General features: G+C 41.1%; 1 protein-coding gene across 2 annotated transcripts in view; it reads right to left on the bottom strand.

The window, feature by feature from the left end:
• The window catches only part of KIRREL3 (kirre like nephrin family adhesion molecule 3), a 945,792-nt gene that overhangs the window by 388,533 nt on the left and 538,835 nt on the right, over positions 1 to 18,424 (bottom strand). The gene's annotated exons all lie outside the window — the stretch shown is intronic.

The raw sequence follows: 18,424 nt of genomic DNA on the forward strand, positions 1-18,424 counted from the left end.
GGAGAGCAGGTGAGTGAAAACCAGAACCACTGTAAACTCTGGCCTGGAATTTCTATCCCACAGTCTCAGCAAATGTTACACTGTGGAATGGATCATTTTTACCCTTTTTTGCCCTTTCTGCCTTAAAATCTGACAGACTGCTGCCTAATATTCTGGGGCTATGTCACACCCCCCTAGGGAGCTGGGCAGGGAGGGTTGTACTAGTATAAAAGCATAGAGGCTTGTTTACTAAAGTGCCCCAGCTGAAAAATAGAGTCATATTTATCCAAGAAAAGGAATCCAATTAAAAGCATGAAAAATTAGATTTTTCCCTTTGACAGCTCTGTTGGTTTTGCCACCACTTTGCAGCCAAGAGACTTTAGTAAATATCTACCCTATTCTGGATGGACATGTTTGAGTGAACTGTAGCCATGCGGTAAGGTGAGTTGCAGTAAACTACAGTTCAGACGCATCTGGAATACCAGCCATTAAAAACTGCATGGTCATCTGTGACAGGGTGAAGTCAGGTACTGATTATTATGCCTGGCAAACATATATCTGAGTCCTGTATCCAGCACTCAGAAGGTTAACCCAGGAGAAAAAGCTGGGAAATCAGGAAGTAAGCAGACACCTGACAACCAGCATGATGAGATATAAGGAAGTCTTTGCTGATAATCAGGTGGCTGTCTCTATCCTAGACAAGCTGCTATGTAGATGGATTCACAACTATATCTAAAATCACAGTAAGAACTGTTCATATTGTTTTCTAACTGTTTGATATCTGTTAATGGTTTGGTAAATGGATTAGCCAGGCAGCCTGATAGATAGGCTTGCATTGTTAGTAAGTTCTCCCAATGTGGAGCAGGATTTATTTTGCTATGTTTTGTTTATGCCTTAAAGGGACAGTGTGCCCACATGTTTAGTTATGCTGTGGAGAAATAAAGCCACTCAAGATTTGCTTTAACCTGAAACTACACGTGTGAACTATTGCCTGACCTCGGCTGCAGGCTGTCCTGTCACATCATCACAAAGAAAATACAACAGCACAGTGCAAGTGAAAAAACGAAAAGAGGGAATAAAAGACAAGTTAAAAACAAATAATAGGAAGAAAGAAAAAAGTGACCCCTATCTTGGAACATGTGTGCTGTTGCTGTGTGGCAACGTGGTTAATAAGCCGTCTGTTTGTGTTGACAGACTGCATCTGGCGTCAATCTCCAAATCCTGCCAAGCTACTAGTCTCTGACTGCTGCACTGTGGGCCAGAGATAGCCAAATGCTCTGTACTCCCCTGTTCCTTTGCTCCTTTCTGCTCCAATGTCTGTCACAGTGCTCCAATGAAGAGAGGCTGTTTGGATAAATGTACAGTTCCACTTAGAAAACATATATTGGAGTTGCAGCGAAAACTCAGTCATATAATAATTCAAGTTGCGCTTATTGACTGTGCAGATTTATGCCTGAAAATTAACTAACATTAAACAGCAGCACAAGATAACACAATATGCAAAACAGGCAATTTCACAGGTTCAAAATACGAACCCTGTGAAGATTAATCGAAAGTTTGACTCAAAATTCCAACGGTACTTTCGAATCCAAGCACAATTCAAATCAAAACCTGAGAAAGGCTTACAGTATCATCATATTCATTTAATTTTTTAAATTAAAGGGTTTTTTTGTATCGAGTTTGCAATCTTTTTGAAAAATTCACAGTTTTAAAACATAAAACCAAAAATAAAACCAACTGAGTTCCAGCAAAACCAAAATGCTAACTTTTTTTTAGAACTAAAATGCCAGCAAAACAATACACACTGCTTTTCTTTAAGGCAGGGTTTCTCAACTCCAGGCCTCAAGACCCCCCCCCCCCCAACAGGTCTGGTTTACATGATATCCCTGCTTCAGCACTGGTTAGCTCAATCAGTGGCTCAGTCAACTAAACCACTGATTGAGTCACCTGTGCTGAAGCAGGGATATCCTGAAAACCTGACCTGTTTGTGGGTCTTGAGGACTGGAGTTGAGAACGTCTGCTTTAGGGGTTAGCTATCTTAAGATAGAACACCACAGCATTCAGATCAGGACTGAGATATTGAACATGATACCCATCTTTATAGAACCCACAATTTAAATCTTTGGGCCTTATTCATGAAGGGACAGGCTTTATGAACAAGACCCTATTTCTCTAAGACAAAATGCTAGTGGAAAATCTCAAAATAAAACAAGGTGATTTATAATCAAACATGATTTCTAAAACTACTACAGCTGCACTGCATTGTAGACACCTTTATTATACCTAACCTGGCAAAATTGTACACAATTTATTGTGTTTTTGTTCCCCAAAAAATCAGCGTAGAATAGAGCTACAGTTAGAGGTACAGTTAGGCTAAAGACTTCTTTTGTAACGCATTTTTTAACTTCCCATTAAAGAAGATTACAGAGAAAACCTTGTATGGAGCTTTACAGTTCTCTTATGCTCAACGCATGTGAAATGGGGTTAGGGCAGATTACCTGTCCGAGCGGCATCCCAAAAAAGTGTTCTCAGTGACCGTACCCGACCTAACGGGTACACTGGTTAAAAAGCATGACCCGTACCATTACTACTAGGGGGTAGCCAGGTTCTCCATGTTTGGAGTGACCGGTGTCACTGCTTTTGATCGGCGAAATGTATGTGATTGCATATGTTTAGCGTAACTATATCAACTGTATACCAAATGTTGTTGGTAATCATGTTGTGTTGTTCCAGGTTTACGGTGGAAGGATGGTACTCCAAATTTGACCAAGTGAGGACATTCGATTTTCCATCAGAGGGAGAGTCTAGCCATGTCTTGTTTTGGTTACCGGTCTGCCCTCCCTCAAATGCAAACCCTGGTAACAGTGCAGACACTGTCTGGACCAATCCTGGGCTTTCCCCACACTAAGTAGCTGCCTTGAGTGACAAGGGAGGAGGCGGGTTAAGGCTGACAAAGTTGAGACATTAGGGGGTCTGGCATAACAACATAACAGCATTTAGGATGAAGCCATTTTGTGTGAATATTTCAATCCGCCATCTTGTCTTGTCTCTGTGAGTCTTAATTTCTGTGTTACATTTCTGTATAATCAAACGTGTGAAGCAGAGAATGGAATGTTTTCGCTCTTAGCTGACTTTATTGACCCTTCCTCATCCAATCAGCTTCCAAATTGAAAGTGTAAACAGGCTAGATATTATGAGAAAGCCTCGTTAGTAGTCTAAGATAAACTGTTTCTCACACAATGTGCCAAGTGGCAGAACTGACATCACATTTAACCCCATAATGATTTTTAGCTGACAGACAGTTATTCAGTATTGTTATGTATTACAAAATGACATCAGCTTTAGTATTGTTATGTATTACAAAATGAGGTAATGTTTAGTGACGTGCAAGTCCCCCCATAAAGGGGTGGAGCTTTAGGTTTTAGGGCATAAATATATGGCATACCGTGTTATTGTTAGAGAGCTTTTGTTTTGAAGCTGTCTCCGTTGTGCACTTGACTTGAATAAATTCACGTGTTATTCTGTTTCAAAATAACCTCAGACTGTGTTTTTTATTTAATTTTTTCTCAGATGGCGCCCGAATAGGGACTCAATATCATCGGAATCGAGCACCCGGATGAATCACTCCTCCATCACTCAAACCTGAGTACTCACATATGAATCAAGGTAAGGCTACCTGCATTTTTAGACAAACAGCCTGATTAAATTGTTTTGAGTGGTGAGTGGAGCTGATATTTGAACGGTGTCTTATCTGATGTGACGAGTAAGAATCCCCAGCAGTTTCACGTGAATTTATTATTCTCTGTTCCTGTATTCATTTTAAAGTATAAGAGTTGTTAAGAGTTGTTAGGGGCTAAGGTAAGAGTCCCGTTAAAAGTTTTGGTGTTTTGGTGATGAAGGTGAGTGTTTGTATGCTTAAAGGGATTGTTTTCAGACCGTCCTGGGTTGTGATAAATAATTTTGTTGTCTGAGCAGGACGGGTCCCTGATTGTACATTTGCTCTGTTTTGTCATTTACATACCAAGTGAGTTATTCATGGAAATCTGGTTAGAAAGTCTTATCTGTATCCATGTTATAAAAGTATAAGGTTTATCAGGACTGGGTTGGACCCGCTGAAGTGATTCAAGTTTTTCTTTGGTATAGTTATGGTGAGAAAATGTGATTGGGGAACAGTCTTGTGACAGCTCCTTATTTGCATATTTATACTATTCAGAACAATAACATGCCAAAAGAGTTGTACGTAATTAGCTCGCGCTGATTATTGTAACGCTAAATTGTACAGGTCAATTAAATTTGATTTCTGTAACAGGGGAATAATGGGAAACCAAAAATTCTCAAAGGATTGTGTGTCTGCAGACGAAAATAATAAAGAATGAATACAGAGAACGAAAAGAGACAATATAAATATATTTTGTTGGCCAGAGAATGGCACTGTTTGTACTATTATCAACAAATTGCGCAGATGTTTAAATGAAAGAGGGGTCTTTTTCTTTGGGATTGATAAGCTCACGGAGTGCCGTTTCATGTGTTTTTCAATCTACAGGGAAACATACCTTACGGTAATATGGGTCAAAAGAATTCTGTTGAGGGACAGAAGGGTCCCGCTGCATTAATTTGTACCATTGCCAGGACAGAAGTTAATATAATAACAAGTGAAAAAGAAAGGGAATAGGAAAGAAATAGCAAGTGAATTTGCCAATAAATAATTAAGGCATATGATGGTGAAGTAGATATTGAGGGTTATTTTTATGAAAGGTTTATATGCATAAATTTGGATACAATTAGAGACTGTGTATATTGTTTGGGACAGAAAGTGTTATAAGTGTAAAAAGGTAGGACATGTTGCCAGTAATTGCAGAGCAGCCCTAAGAGAGAGAGTAGAACAAAAAGAATGGAATTTAAAAGGTTTGTTCGTACTGGCCACACGAATGGGTCTTTTAAACCCGAAAATATTATTTTTCCTTCTGTTCTAATGGCAACTAGAAAGAGAATCAGAATAACAGCAGCACAGACCGCGCCAAAAATCCCCCTTTTTCTCCAGAGGAATGTGCAAAAGATACGAAAAGTTAACTCAAAACTCAAAAGCTCCGGAGCATAAATAAAATAGTTTTAAAAGAAGGTTATTTATGAGAAGTTGATTCGCTGTGTAGGAGAGAAGTTTGTGTCTATGTTCTTTGTGTGTCTGTATTGTGGTTTCTGTATTGTGTGTAAACCAGTAAAAACATGTCAATTGCATTTCTATAGGATTAGGCTATGTTGGAGAGTTTTTAAGCTCGCACGTATTGTTTAAATTATATAGGGTGTGTTCATAAGTTGATCTAACCTCAGTTTAGTTCATTGTCCCATTTTTATTTTTGAGAGGCCATATTTTTATTTTTAAGAGGTCATATTTTTATTTTTGAGAGGTCATATTTTTATTTTAGAGAGGCCATACATTTTTCGGTTTTATTGCTGTGGAGAGAGCTCCATTTTTAACTTTGAGCTGAAGTTTCAATCCAGTAATTAATATTTAGAAGACGGAGAAACTGTTTTGTTATCTGCTTGGCACTCTTAAGGTCTTTTTTGGCGAAACGCCCGTGCTGGCAAATTGCCCAAGATAAACAAGCTCTGAAATTTTTCTCTGAGTGTCTTTAAAAAAAAAATAACGCTGTCTGTGTGTTCGGCACTGTGCAAAGAGATTATATTACAAGAAATTTAGTGTTAAGTCCTATACAAAAGCATTTGACTATTATCTGAATATGTGATATATTTTATAACTTTTAACCATTTATTTTTTCCATAGGTGTTCTATTTTATTATAAGCAGTAGTTATTGTTAAAACATTTGTAGAATGTTTTGCCAAAGTGGTGCATTGGGAGTCACCTCTCGTTTTTGGGTGTCCTGGGTATAGAGTTAAAGGACAGGTGATATATAGTTGCAAATACAGTTACATAAGTGAGCAGGGTATATATTATATGCATGGCATTTCATATTTTTAGCAGAATAGTTACAATGGAGTGTTTGGGGTGGAGGCCAGACTGGAATTGGCTAGGGGCATTTGTCTTAGTATAGTAATTTTTTAATTGGGAGTAAACACATTTTATCCATGACTTTGGATAGTAGTGTATTGTAGTGTATGACTTTATGTATAGCGTCAAAAATGTACTCAGCACTTCACAAAGAATACAATAGAGGGAATTATAATAGAATAGTAAGTGCAGCAAAATCAGAGAATAGGAAAGGAAATCCCTGCCCTGAAGAGCTTACAATCTAAGGTTTAAGGGAAATTTACAAAAATAGCAGGTGAGGGAATAAGTGCTGTAGTTGGCAGTGCTTGGCCACAATGGGTGTGGTAGGAGTGACTGTGTGTGAAATAATAGCCATGAGTGCAGGCTATTGGGATGTTTAATTTGTGGGGCAAGTTTTAAGGTTAGTTAGTATTTTATGAAAAGGTTGAAACCATTTGCATCGGAGGAGATGATAGTGAGGCATGCATGAGAGCAAGTGTATATTGGGAGAAGAGAGATTGGTCTGTAGTTTGAGACAGTGTTTTTGTCCCCACTTTTGAAGATTGGGACAACTCTGGTAGTTTTCCAGGTCTTAGGGATATGGCCTGCAGAAAGGATAGAGTTGATTATGGAAGCAATTGGTTTGACAATGGATGAGACCCAAAGCCTTAGGAACTTAGATTGTAGTACAGTCAAGTCCACATTAGCTGCTTAGTTTTAAATATGAGAAGCAGTAATAGGAGATACCTCTGTCTATATGCGGATGTTAAGACAGTAGTAAACACATTGATACAAAAATTTGTTCCTAGGTATAAATTATCTCCCTATGAGACACTTATGGTAGGACTTATGACTATCTGTAGTTCAAAGGAACAAATTAAGGCCCATCTATTGGTAATAAAACAATTAATAAGTATTGTATGCCACTAATACATTTTTTGAGTCTCTCTAGGCAAAGTTGAAAGTGCACCTACGCGAGACGGAGTTAAAGGTCAAGTAGTTCCTAAACAAGCACACTCCTCATCCCAGATGAAAGGGCCCATACTAACCACCAATACAGCAATTAAAGTGGCATTGTTCTTTCCCTGGACCCAAAGTACAGTAAAGCTTGGTCCAGCTCCACCAAAGACCAGTCACCTAAAACACAGCTGCATCAAGTTAACGTTTTGACGAGACATAAACTTTGATCGTTAACCAACGAGGAAAAGAAGATACCAGGCAGAGGCCTGATCTTATCAGGAACATTTCATTTTTTCAAAGACTCAAAACATTCTATTTTTTCAGAGACTCAATATTCCTGATTTCTATCAGAACATTTCATTTTTCAGAGACTCAATATTTTTATTCTTTAGAGTGTGTTTAAGTTAGAAATTTAAGGTGTATGTACAATTGAGCCTTGATGGGAGGATTGGTTTCCTGGAAGCATGGCTTTTGAAAGCTCTTGTATGTGTTTTGGCAGTACTCATCACTCAATATGTATGTGTCATATGCAGCAAAACTTTGATCCAGAAGTGTGTTGCACCTCCACCGAAAGGAGGGGGTCAACCAGGGGCGTGTGTCAGCCACAAGGAAAGGATCATAAGTCAGCCATTTTGACCCATCGCAGACAACGTCTGTTCTGATATTCTGAGTGAATGATGTATATAATGCGTGCAGGGGTGAGGATCATGCATTTCGCTTCCACAGATACCAAACCCCTTCAATTCTCAGTAATACCTGAAAATATATGATGATAGAGATAGATGCCATTTCCTTTATCTAGCAACTGCATATCCAAAGAAAGGTTGCTTGCATAAAATAAGGTTTTTATTATTATTTGTATAATTTCTGTATTTTCCCATTTTTTAAGAGAACCTCTTTAAAGGGTGTATCACACACTAGGAACAAGAATCAATTTATGGGTCAAGTGTCTCCACCAACCAATGAAACGTGTAAAAATGTATGTTCAGTCAGATAACAATTTACAGGAAGGATGTGGCCTTAATTTTGCAGTTTTTAATTTCACCATTAAACCAAGAACAGGTTCAGATCAGGCTTATGGCCTTACAAAACAGAATTGCTTTAGATTACATTTTAGCATCAACAGGAGGTGTATGTGCCCTAATTAAAGAACAATGTTGTGTTTTCATCCAAGATCAGAGTGGCAAGGTACAACATGAGTTAGATAAGATAGGAGAAATTCAAGAAAGACTTAGGAAGAGAAGTTCACAGACTGGGACCCTTTGGGGCTGACTGGATTGGTAGGATCACTAGGAGCGAAATTTTTGAATGTGGTAATGTGTGTGATTGTGATACTCGTTGTCATCTATGTTTGTGCTACGTTTGTCAAAGGCATGATCCACAAATGTGCCACCCCCTCTGCAGACATAATGCCATTGTTTGCAGAACCAATCTACAGCAGTCCCTTGAAGAAAGAAGATGCCAAGTACAATTTTCTAACTCTGGAAAAGAATTTGGCTATAACGCCATACTACGAGACTATGACTACATTTGGCAGGCACCCTCGTGCACTGTCCTACACCCTCAAGCAGCATTATGAGATGATGGAGCACCCTTGTGCCTCCCAACGTGTTTCTGGACTAAAATCATACCAATAATTCTCAAAAAACAATGTTTTAAAGAATCAGAGGTGGGACTGACAAAGTTGAGACATTAGGGGGTCTGGCATAACAACATAACAGCATTTAGGATGAAGCCATTTTGTGTGAATATTTCAATCCGCCATCTTATCTTGTCTCTGTGAGTCTTAATTTCTGTGTTACATTTCTGTATAAACAAACGTGTGAAGCAGAGAATGGAATGTTTTCGCTCTTAGCTGACTTTATTGACCCTTCCTCATCCAATCAGCTTCCAAATTGAAAGTGTAAACAGGCTAGATATTATGAGAAAGCCTCGTTAGTAGTCTAAGATAAACTGTTTCTCACACAATGTGCCAAGTGGCAGAACTGACATCACATTTAACCCCATAATGATTTTTAGCTGACAGACAGTTATCCAGTATTGTTATGTATTACAAAATGACATCAGCTTTAGTATTGTTATGTATTACAAAATGAGGTAATGTTTAGTGACGTGCAAGTCCCCCCATAAAGGGGTGGAGCATTAGGTTTTAGGGTATAAATATATGGCATACCGTGTTATTGTTAGAGAGCTTTTGTTTTAAAGCTGTCTCCGTTGTGCACTTGACTTGAATAAATTCACGTGTTATTCTGTTTCAAAATAACCTCAGACTGTGTTTTTTATTTACGTTTTTCTCAAGGCCTATGTTCTGCCCAATCCTGGGCTCAGACCTTGGACCTGCCTCCTCGGTACTTAAGAAGCTGCACACCTAAATTTAATATGCCTCTCCCCCTGAGAGAGGCTGGTAGTCACGCAGAGGTGTGCAGGGACCTGGCATCTACTGTCCCCTCCCCTTTGGGGAGTGAGGAGTGATACAATACCCCTGACTCTATTAGGGAGTCAGGGAAGAACTAGGACTGCCCTGGGTGTCCTTGGCCTGGGGTGGATGTCCAGAGACCATCCTAAAGCTGGAGAGTGGTTATTCTGTGCTAAAGCAGATACCAGTTGTGTTGCTGTGTATGTAGAAAGGAAATAAAGTTTTCTAGTTAACTATACTCCTGCCTGGGTGTGCAATCTATCTGTGGGAGTGGAAGAAAGTTCTCCTGCAGGGATTGTCTCACACACCCCTGGAGCCTGCAGCAGATGGAGGCGCTGTACCATGTGAGATAAAGATCAGTATTCTACACCAGAAACAATTAGAAAAATAAGGCAGTGCACTTCCCAAAGTAACAGAAGGAGGCTCACGGTTTTAAGCAACAAAAGATAGATTTATTACATAAAAAGTGGACAAAAGGGTCCCCCTTAGGCCAAAGCAGGGGTCCACAACTAGTTCCAGGCAAAAATGCCCTTTACCAGAAGCCTGTCCTGTCTTCCCCAATGACAACGGCGGAAAGCTGAGCATCCAGTGGACCAGCAGGTATTTATTTATAAAAAATGTTTTACCAGGAAGTAATACATTGAGAGTTACCTCTCGTTTTCAAGTTATAAAAATATATGGTTACATTAAAAGAACAGGTTTATACAATCAATTCACAGACATTTCATGGACAGAGAGTTGGGTACTGGGTATAAAGGGCTTGTGAGTTTCAGATTGAAATACAGCAGCTTTAATCTCATTTTAACATCACCAAACATCAGTGAATGGCAGCAAACGGCTCATACCCATTGGCTGCTCCAAAGGCTGTCCACCTTTGGGGCAAAGCAGATGTACACTGGGGTGGTTGAGATTCAATGCATCTGTGAACAGAAAGTTCTTTGTGACCACATGGCTCATTAACATTTCAGTGGGTGGGGTTGACGTTACACAAAGTACAAGCAAATGTTAACCCTTAGCACGCTGATACTGGGCAGAGGGGAGCAGCTCTTAGGGAGCCCCATCAGGCTGTTTGCCTTTGGGGCAATGCAGATCTACACTGGGGTGGTTGAGATTCAAAGCAGCTGTGAACCAGGTAATCGGCACTACCCTGCTAGTGGTAGCGTGATCTCCCAGAGGTGGGGAAAACAGTGTTACAAAGTTTAATGTCAGGTATGTAACATGTTGCTGACCCTTTGGCATCAAACAGGTTAGGGGAAGGAGTTTAGTTTCCAAAGATGAGCTGTTGCTTTAAGGCAGTGGTGCTAAGCCCCAGTCCTCAGGACCCCCAATAGGTAAGGTTTTAAGGTTATCCCTTAAAACCCTTCAACTGATCCACTGATTGAGCTAGCTTTGCTGAAGCTGGGATATCCTTAAAACCTGACCCGTTGGAGGGTCCTGAAGACTGCCGTTGAGCACCCCTGGTTTAAGGCACTGACCTGTGAGAGTTGAAACCCTTGTGTTAATCTGTGCAGCTCCACATCCCACATCCATGAAAATTAGATTGCAAGCTTTACAGGACAGGAGTTCACAGTGCCATCTTGGTACTATACTTATTCTTGAAGCACTTTAGACAATAAAGATTGTTTTTCCAGAGAGTTCTGTGCACATAATGAAAATGGTTAGAATGGACATAGAGGCCTCATCTCTCTTATTACATTTAACCTTTCCAATGATTACTTTTTTTTCCCTCTGGGGATACATTTAGACAGCTCACCATGACATTATGATCCAAAGTGGCAGCTCACAGGAATTAAGATACCCCTGGCAATTGTCATAGTGTGTGACAATTTGGCCACACAAGTGGCTCTCAAAACTAACACTTTTTTGTCCCATGCTCCCCTCCTGAGGTTTATTAGTTCTGATGTCCTTAACCCCTTTGCTGCCAGAAAGGGAAGTCATGCATTGGGTAAATTAGATAGATTGGGTACAATATGTTGCAAAGTCGTTTTCCCTATGCTGGTGGAGGAGAAACATTAAATCAAATGAATGGGACTAAAATCTTCTCCACCATATGGAAGGCACCTTCACAGCATTTAATAGGAGTCGCATGAGGTATTAATTAAACAGTAATAGTGCACTGATCCGCACCATCGCAGTTTGATGTTTAGGCCCCTTTGTGTCTGACTTTCCTGCAGGGAGACTTCTAAAAATTGAGACTCGCAGCCCCCTGCTGCCCCATTTTATTCTGAATGTTGCAGAGAAGGAACACAGGAGACAGAAACACTACGTAAGTATTCTGGGATAATGCTGATCGCAGCACTATCGCACGGAAATTCCCATGGACTTTAGTGTGAGTTTCTTTGCACTAGTGCCCCAAATTGGTACTAGCGCTTTTTCTTGAATTAGGCCTCGGACACGCTTACCGCTGGCGTGCTGAGGCGCGCTGAGGCTCAGGGAAAGCGGGTGCTTTCCCTGGCCTTGCGGTTGTTTACCGCAAGCGCTCTCAGCAGGCCGTCAGGGGGCGGTCCGGGGGCAGGCGCGTCACTGTCCGGGGGCGGGCCAGTGACGTCACGGAGCTGGTTCGCCCTCATTGGGCGAACCGCTCACGTGACCGGCCTGTCTCGCCGGCAAGCGGGGGAATTTTAAATTCCCCTAAGACCTGCGCTTCCGCTAGCGCAGGTGAGCCCCTACTAAAGCCGCTCTAATTGCGGCTGTAGGGGCTCAGTGCTGAGCGGGAGCGCGCGTCAGCACGCTTCCGCCAGCAAGCGCCAAACATGGCCAAGGCCTAACCCACTACCATTGAAAAGAGTCAATCAGGGTAGGAAGGCGCATAGGGTACAGATAAAAGGGAACATTCTAGAGAGCTTATATTGCATCAGAATGTGGGGATTTTTCAGTGACCAAAGGCATTGATTGTTATCCCCCTGCCTCTGAATGATTATATAGTTATTTTTTAGATACTTTTTATAATGATGTTTATATATTGTTTGTATTCATTATGATGAAAGGATGTGTTTTAAATAGTAGTATTCTGTGCATTTCCACATCCTCTGCCTTCCTTATAGTGCTTCCCTGTATTAATTTTCATAACTTGGCCATTGCTGCCTCTAATTTAGTTAGCATTCATTTCTAACCTGCACTCTCTGTAAAAATACAGCCAGCGTTCCATAATATCAAGACAACAAAACATAAGGGGAAATTCACTAGCTGCCACTGTGGAGTATCGTGATCCTGTGTTAACTACCATTCAAGTCAATGACAGATAACACGAGATTGCAGTGAGAGAGAGAGAATCAAAAACAATGTTGTCGATACAATTAGTCTATAAATACTGTGCTATATGAATGCACACACAACTGTCTCTTACACATACATATGTACAATGTAATTCCATCCCTATATACCAATAGGGACTACATAGTAGCCACACACATGGACAGAAATGCAACACCCTCTTACATTTCAACACCTACCCACACCATTGTTATTCACCCCCACACACCTTTTGTAAAGCGCTGTACACACTGTGGGCGCTTTATTAATTAAGATTTACACATGTACATGCGTACACATACTTTTTTACACACACACACACACACACACACACACACACACACACACACACACACACACACACACACACACACACACACACACACACACACACACACACACACACACACACACACACACACACACTCTTCTTATGTAGCAATTGCACCATACTGTACATATCACTGGTTATAGATTGACAAGTAGAATGAGTCTCAGCCATGGGGAGCTCACAATCTCACTTTTAGGTGAGAGAGATAAAGTGAGATGTGGTAAGTGGCCAGTGGCTATACTCTGAAAATAAAACTTCTATGCTCTGTTATACAACATAAAATAAAACTAAAGTACTCCAGATTGCACCTTTAATCTTATATCCAGCCTTCATTTTTTCCTTAAACACCTCGGGGCTTATTCAATAAACTTCGATAAAATCAGTGCATTACCGAGCCACTTTGCATTGTTTTTGTCGTGCTATAAACCATATGTGTCAAAACGGTATTCACGAAGAAAAAACACAATTTTTTTAAAGTTCGGGAAAAAAATGCAACATCGCACTGCTTGGGTTTTTGTTTCATTTCTAAGTGTTATTGCGCTATAAGTGTTTGTTAAAACTGCAGCCTGGAAGAGCTGCACTGAGACGCTGTGTCTCCATGCATGGCTCTTACGGGCGATAGTACAAGATAAATATTAATTTTAATACTATTTTGCCGGAACAAAGGGTCTCCTGGCTTAACCGCCTTGATTTCAGCCCCGGGGACCCGCTGCTTCCCGTGTTACAGACTCCGGTATGATGTGCCGGTATCACCTGCAGTATTTAAATCCCCCGGTCACGTGACGCGGAAAATTTAAAAATGACAGGGATACTAGCAGCCAATACCGGGACCTGTTACTCGGGAAGTCGGGGGTCCTTGAATTCTGAAAATGAATGCGGTTCAGCTAAGGAAACCCGCTGCTCCCGCACACTAGTATTAAAAAAAATCATTGCCGTAGCGGCTAGCTGCTAAGGTAATGAAGCTGCTTTAATGTGAATTTTACAAATAGTGTGCGTGAGCAGGGGGTCACCTGAGCTGAACCGCATTAATTTCAGCCTCGGGGACACCCTGCTTCCTGAGTTACAGACCCCGGTATGGGGTCTCTCCTGTGCGTTTTAATCTCCCACGTTACGTGACCGGGATATTTAAACATTGCGCAGATACCGAGACCCCATATATATATATATTTTATTTTTATTGCACAGGATTGATACCGGAGGCCGGAAGGGACCCCCCGGAGATCCGGGAGGACCCCCGGAGCTGCAGGGACACGTGGACACACCTCGCATGTCTCCGGGGATCGCCGCCGGCCTCTGGTATCAATTCTGTGCAGTAAAATGAAAATAAAATGCTTTTATCCGTCTTGCAATATCTTTAGCACCAGCCTTTAGCTGGCACCAAAATATTGCAAGTTTTTATAGTACGATATGCTTACCGCTGCTTAGTGAATAGCAGTTTCTGGCACAATAAAAAAGCGAATTCTGGAATTTTTTGGCTTATCTTACATTTTTCATTCTTGCCAGAGTGTTTATAGTACTATAAAAAGCTGATATATAGTTATATTGCCCTGTTATCGCTGCTTAGTGAATAGCAAAACAGGCAATATCACGCTATAGGGGCATTTCTAGTATTATAAGTCACTTATCGAAGTTTAGTGAATGAGCCCCTAATGAGGCTAATTCTATATTCTTTTGACTTCAATGGAGAATTTCATCCGAAAATAGCCTGATTCGCGGGGGATAGGGGGATATACAATAAGCCCCTTAGACTGTTTTTTCTAATGAGAATTCATTCATACTTTTTTTTGGGAAGTCTTTTGGCCCATTTTTCTGCACCGTTTTTACCCCGTTGTAAACATACTGTCCACATAATTTGCGGAAAAATGTATGTATTTTTTTACTTTCTGCTTGAATTCCCTCTACTCAATACAAGTCAATAGAAGGTAGGTTTCTCCTGCAGTTTCTACCAGTTTGCTTCCTATCTCCCTGAAGTGTTTTCAGATGTTGGCAAGTATGTTTATAAATGCCTCCTTCAATACCATCTTATCTTTTGTGTATCTCGAATGTAACGTTCCTTATAAACCTCATTCCTCATCAGACCTGATTTTTCCCGCGCCTTTCATTCTGATGAAAAATACAAGTAAGTTAAGGAACCAACAAAGCTGCAGAATGACTATTCTTGTAAAGCCCTTTGAAGCCTTCAGCAGAAAATGGAAAGTTTGTTGGCTTACAGTAAGTACAGCAGGACATGTTTTTTTTTCATACATTCCATACATTCTCATTTTATAAGCATATAAATCTCTGTGTGTTCTTCTTAGAAAGTATTATATATTATAAAAAGAAGTCCCTTTCTTATTTTTTTTTTTTACAATGCGCTGTTGAATCACATTCCTTTTTTCGAACCAACATCTTTATTCAGGTAACCACCTTTAGTCTGATCTTTTCTATTCCTTTTCCTTTCTCTTGTTTGAACTTAAACCACCACAAATTGCTGAAAACCCCCCAGAGTTAACCAAAAAAACAAGTTTGCGTCTTTGTAGAATTTTCAAAGCTGAGTAGCAGGGAAGCACATACTGATTATTTTATGAGTTTTGTCACATTCACAACTTTCAAATCAGTTGTGAATGTCTAGAGTTTACCTATTTTGTGCATGTACACATGCTTTGTAGATCTCTGCTCTAATACATATGTATTATATTTGCTATACCAGAAAATTCTGCCTTACAAATTTCATATCACTTTTTAGGCCCGTAGTATAGTGTGTGCGGCCGTGCGTGCCTGTGCGAACGCGTGTGCACGTGCCGCACACTTTTTGTGTGTATGCTGTGAGTGACACAGTGAGGTACTGTGTGTTTGTGTGTGTGTATGAATGTGTATGTATATGTTTGTGTATGTGTGTGTGTGTGTAGATTGTGTTTTATAAATACGTTTATAATAAATAAATACTTTGGTAAGAATAAATTATTTATTAACATTGTACACACACACACACACACACACACACACACACACACACACACACACACACACACACACACACACACACACACACACATAGATATATACACACACACACACACACACACACACAGATATATACACACGCATACACACACACACACACACACACACACACACACACACACACACACACACACACACACACACACACACACACACACACACACACACACACACATAGATATATACACACGCATACATACACACACACACACACACACACACATAGATATATACACACGCATACATACATACATACACATACATACATTTCAGCTGCGGTAGCAGCGCAAAATCTTTATTTTCCCAATCTCCCCTGTCGGCCGGTTCCACGCTCACTGCCGTGCGCACTGTCCTATTATAGGAAGGCTGACTAACCACAGCCACCTATAACTGTCGCGGGCAGACCGGCGCAGCAAGCGCGCCCTCTATAGAACAGCCCTTACTGTTGTACAACATTTATGTATGAAATAATTGTACCCTGAATGTTTGTACAAAGGTAAATATCTTTTTTATCACACATTCTTGATAACTAAAACACATTTAAACATACTTTAAAGCTTTGTAGTTGTTATAGCATAATATTGTCCATTGAATAGAATTACATGCTGACTGTTAAAGAAATGACTGTCGAAATCTAAACATTCTATGCGTGAGACTTATGTCAAAACAATAGGGTCTGTGGCTTTGTGACTTGATATAATGTTAACCTAAGTTAACGTCACGTTAAGTGACTATGGTGAAGCTACATAGCCATACTGACCAACGCCCTCACCATTTTCTGAGAAATGTATGTATATTCACTTTTTCCCCAAATAATAGCCCTTAAATGCATGTCAGTTGTAGATGAACAGATTTTCCTACTAAATTGATCTGAAATTAGTTTTCTGATGGGGTTAATTTAATACAGGTCAACGAGTCCACTGTATGCAACAAACTATTCTGCATCTGAGGAATCACTGCAGATTTCAAGGTCCTTCTTGTAGACAAAAGGGTTTCAGACTATAGTCCACTGACCACATCTGATTCCTGAAGTCTTCAGTGGAGGTCTAAAGACTGCCCCTTAGGCTAGGTCCCCAGTGATCACGGCTGTGTGCGTGGCGGTGTGCCGTACACAAGGCACAGCCCTCTAGGGGTCAGCCCCAAGTCGGCGTGTGTACGTGCGCGCACAGGGCGCGATGTGCGACCACATTGGCCAAATCACAAAAATGTTGTCTTTTGGCGCGGCGGCCGAGCATTGTCCATGTCACGGCGGTGGTTCAGACAATGAGGGTGAACCGGCACGTGACATCATGGCCGCAACCCCACCACACCGCCCCCTCCAGTCGGATCTCCTGCTCTTCACTGCAAACATAACCACAGGTCGCGGCTGAAACGGGTGCACACAGCGACAGATGCAGCTGTGACCACTGGGGCTGAAGCCTTAGAATGCACTCAAGGCAAAGGTATAATGCAGCCAGGGACATGTATATTACTCTTTAACTTAAGGTTGCCTGCTTTTAAAAGGTCCTATACTGTATTTCTCTTTACATGCTCTAGAAAAACCTTTTGCTCTACATGTCTTAGGCTGAGTCACTGGTGGTCACGGTGGCGCATGCGCGCCGTGCACCAGATACTCACCTCAATCAGGCAGGCCTCGGTGCTTTCTGTTGTCGTGGCTCACGAAGCGCGATTGCGCGTTAGCCAGTAGGGAAGACAAGAATGTTGTCTTCCCGTGCATTGGTGCGATCACGTGGTGTGAGGCAACCAATGGCAGGGCACATAGGGTGGACCAATAGGGAGTGTGCTGTGCATTGTGCTGTGCTGATGGCATAGCTGTGTCCCCTCCCCCCATAATGGCAGCATCACTCCGCGCCTCCCATCTCTCCACCTAAACCACACAACGCAGCTTCCACCTGTGCACGCGCAGCCAGGCCGACAGGCACGCCTGCTGCAGGAAACACTGGGGTCGTAATCTACAGCAACACAAGATTATGGCATGGGGCACACCACAGTTTCTTCAATAAAGGATAAATATAAGAGGGACTTACTTTTTTAAGAATTAAGACAGATAAGAAATCATAAAGTTCTTTCTCTCTCGTCTGCCAAGCAATGAGGATTGATTACCCCCCTCGATCCCTATGATAATTTGGAAGGATATTCAGTAGGTGTAGAGGCATAGATTCTAGTGTTTGTATAGGCAGACACAAATGCAGAATACATTTTATTTGATATATTGCGGTTAGCAGATCTGGTTTTTAATATATTAAGGTGAACAGGGATAAGAAGGTGTGGTAGCTCCCAAAAAATGGATATAAGGAAGGGAACCCCTGCAATAAATTGCCTATTAGCAGCCATACCTTATTCCCATACCTATTTTTCCCATGGCATATGTATTGCAGACATTTCTGAACCCTGTCAGGTTGATTGGATGAAACCAGCAGTATGGAAGCTGCAATGGCCTGCTGTCAGAACATGCTCCTTTTTAATTAAAGATGTCAGGCAGTTCAGCTCTCATTC

Source organism: Ascaphus truei, chromosome 6, assembly GCF_040206685.1.
Source record: "Ascaphus truei isolate aAscTru1 chromosome 6, aAscTru1.hap1, whole genome shotgun sequence".
Taxonomy (NCBI): domain Eukaryota; kingdom Metazoa; phylum Chordata; class Amphibia; order Anura; family Ascaphidae; genus Ascaphus; species Ascaphus truei.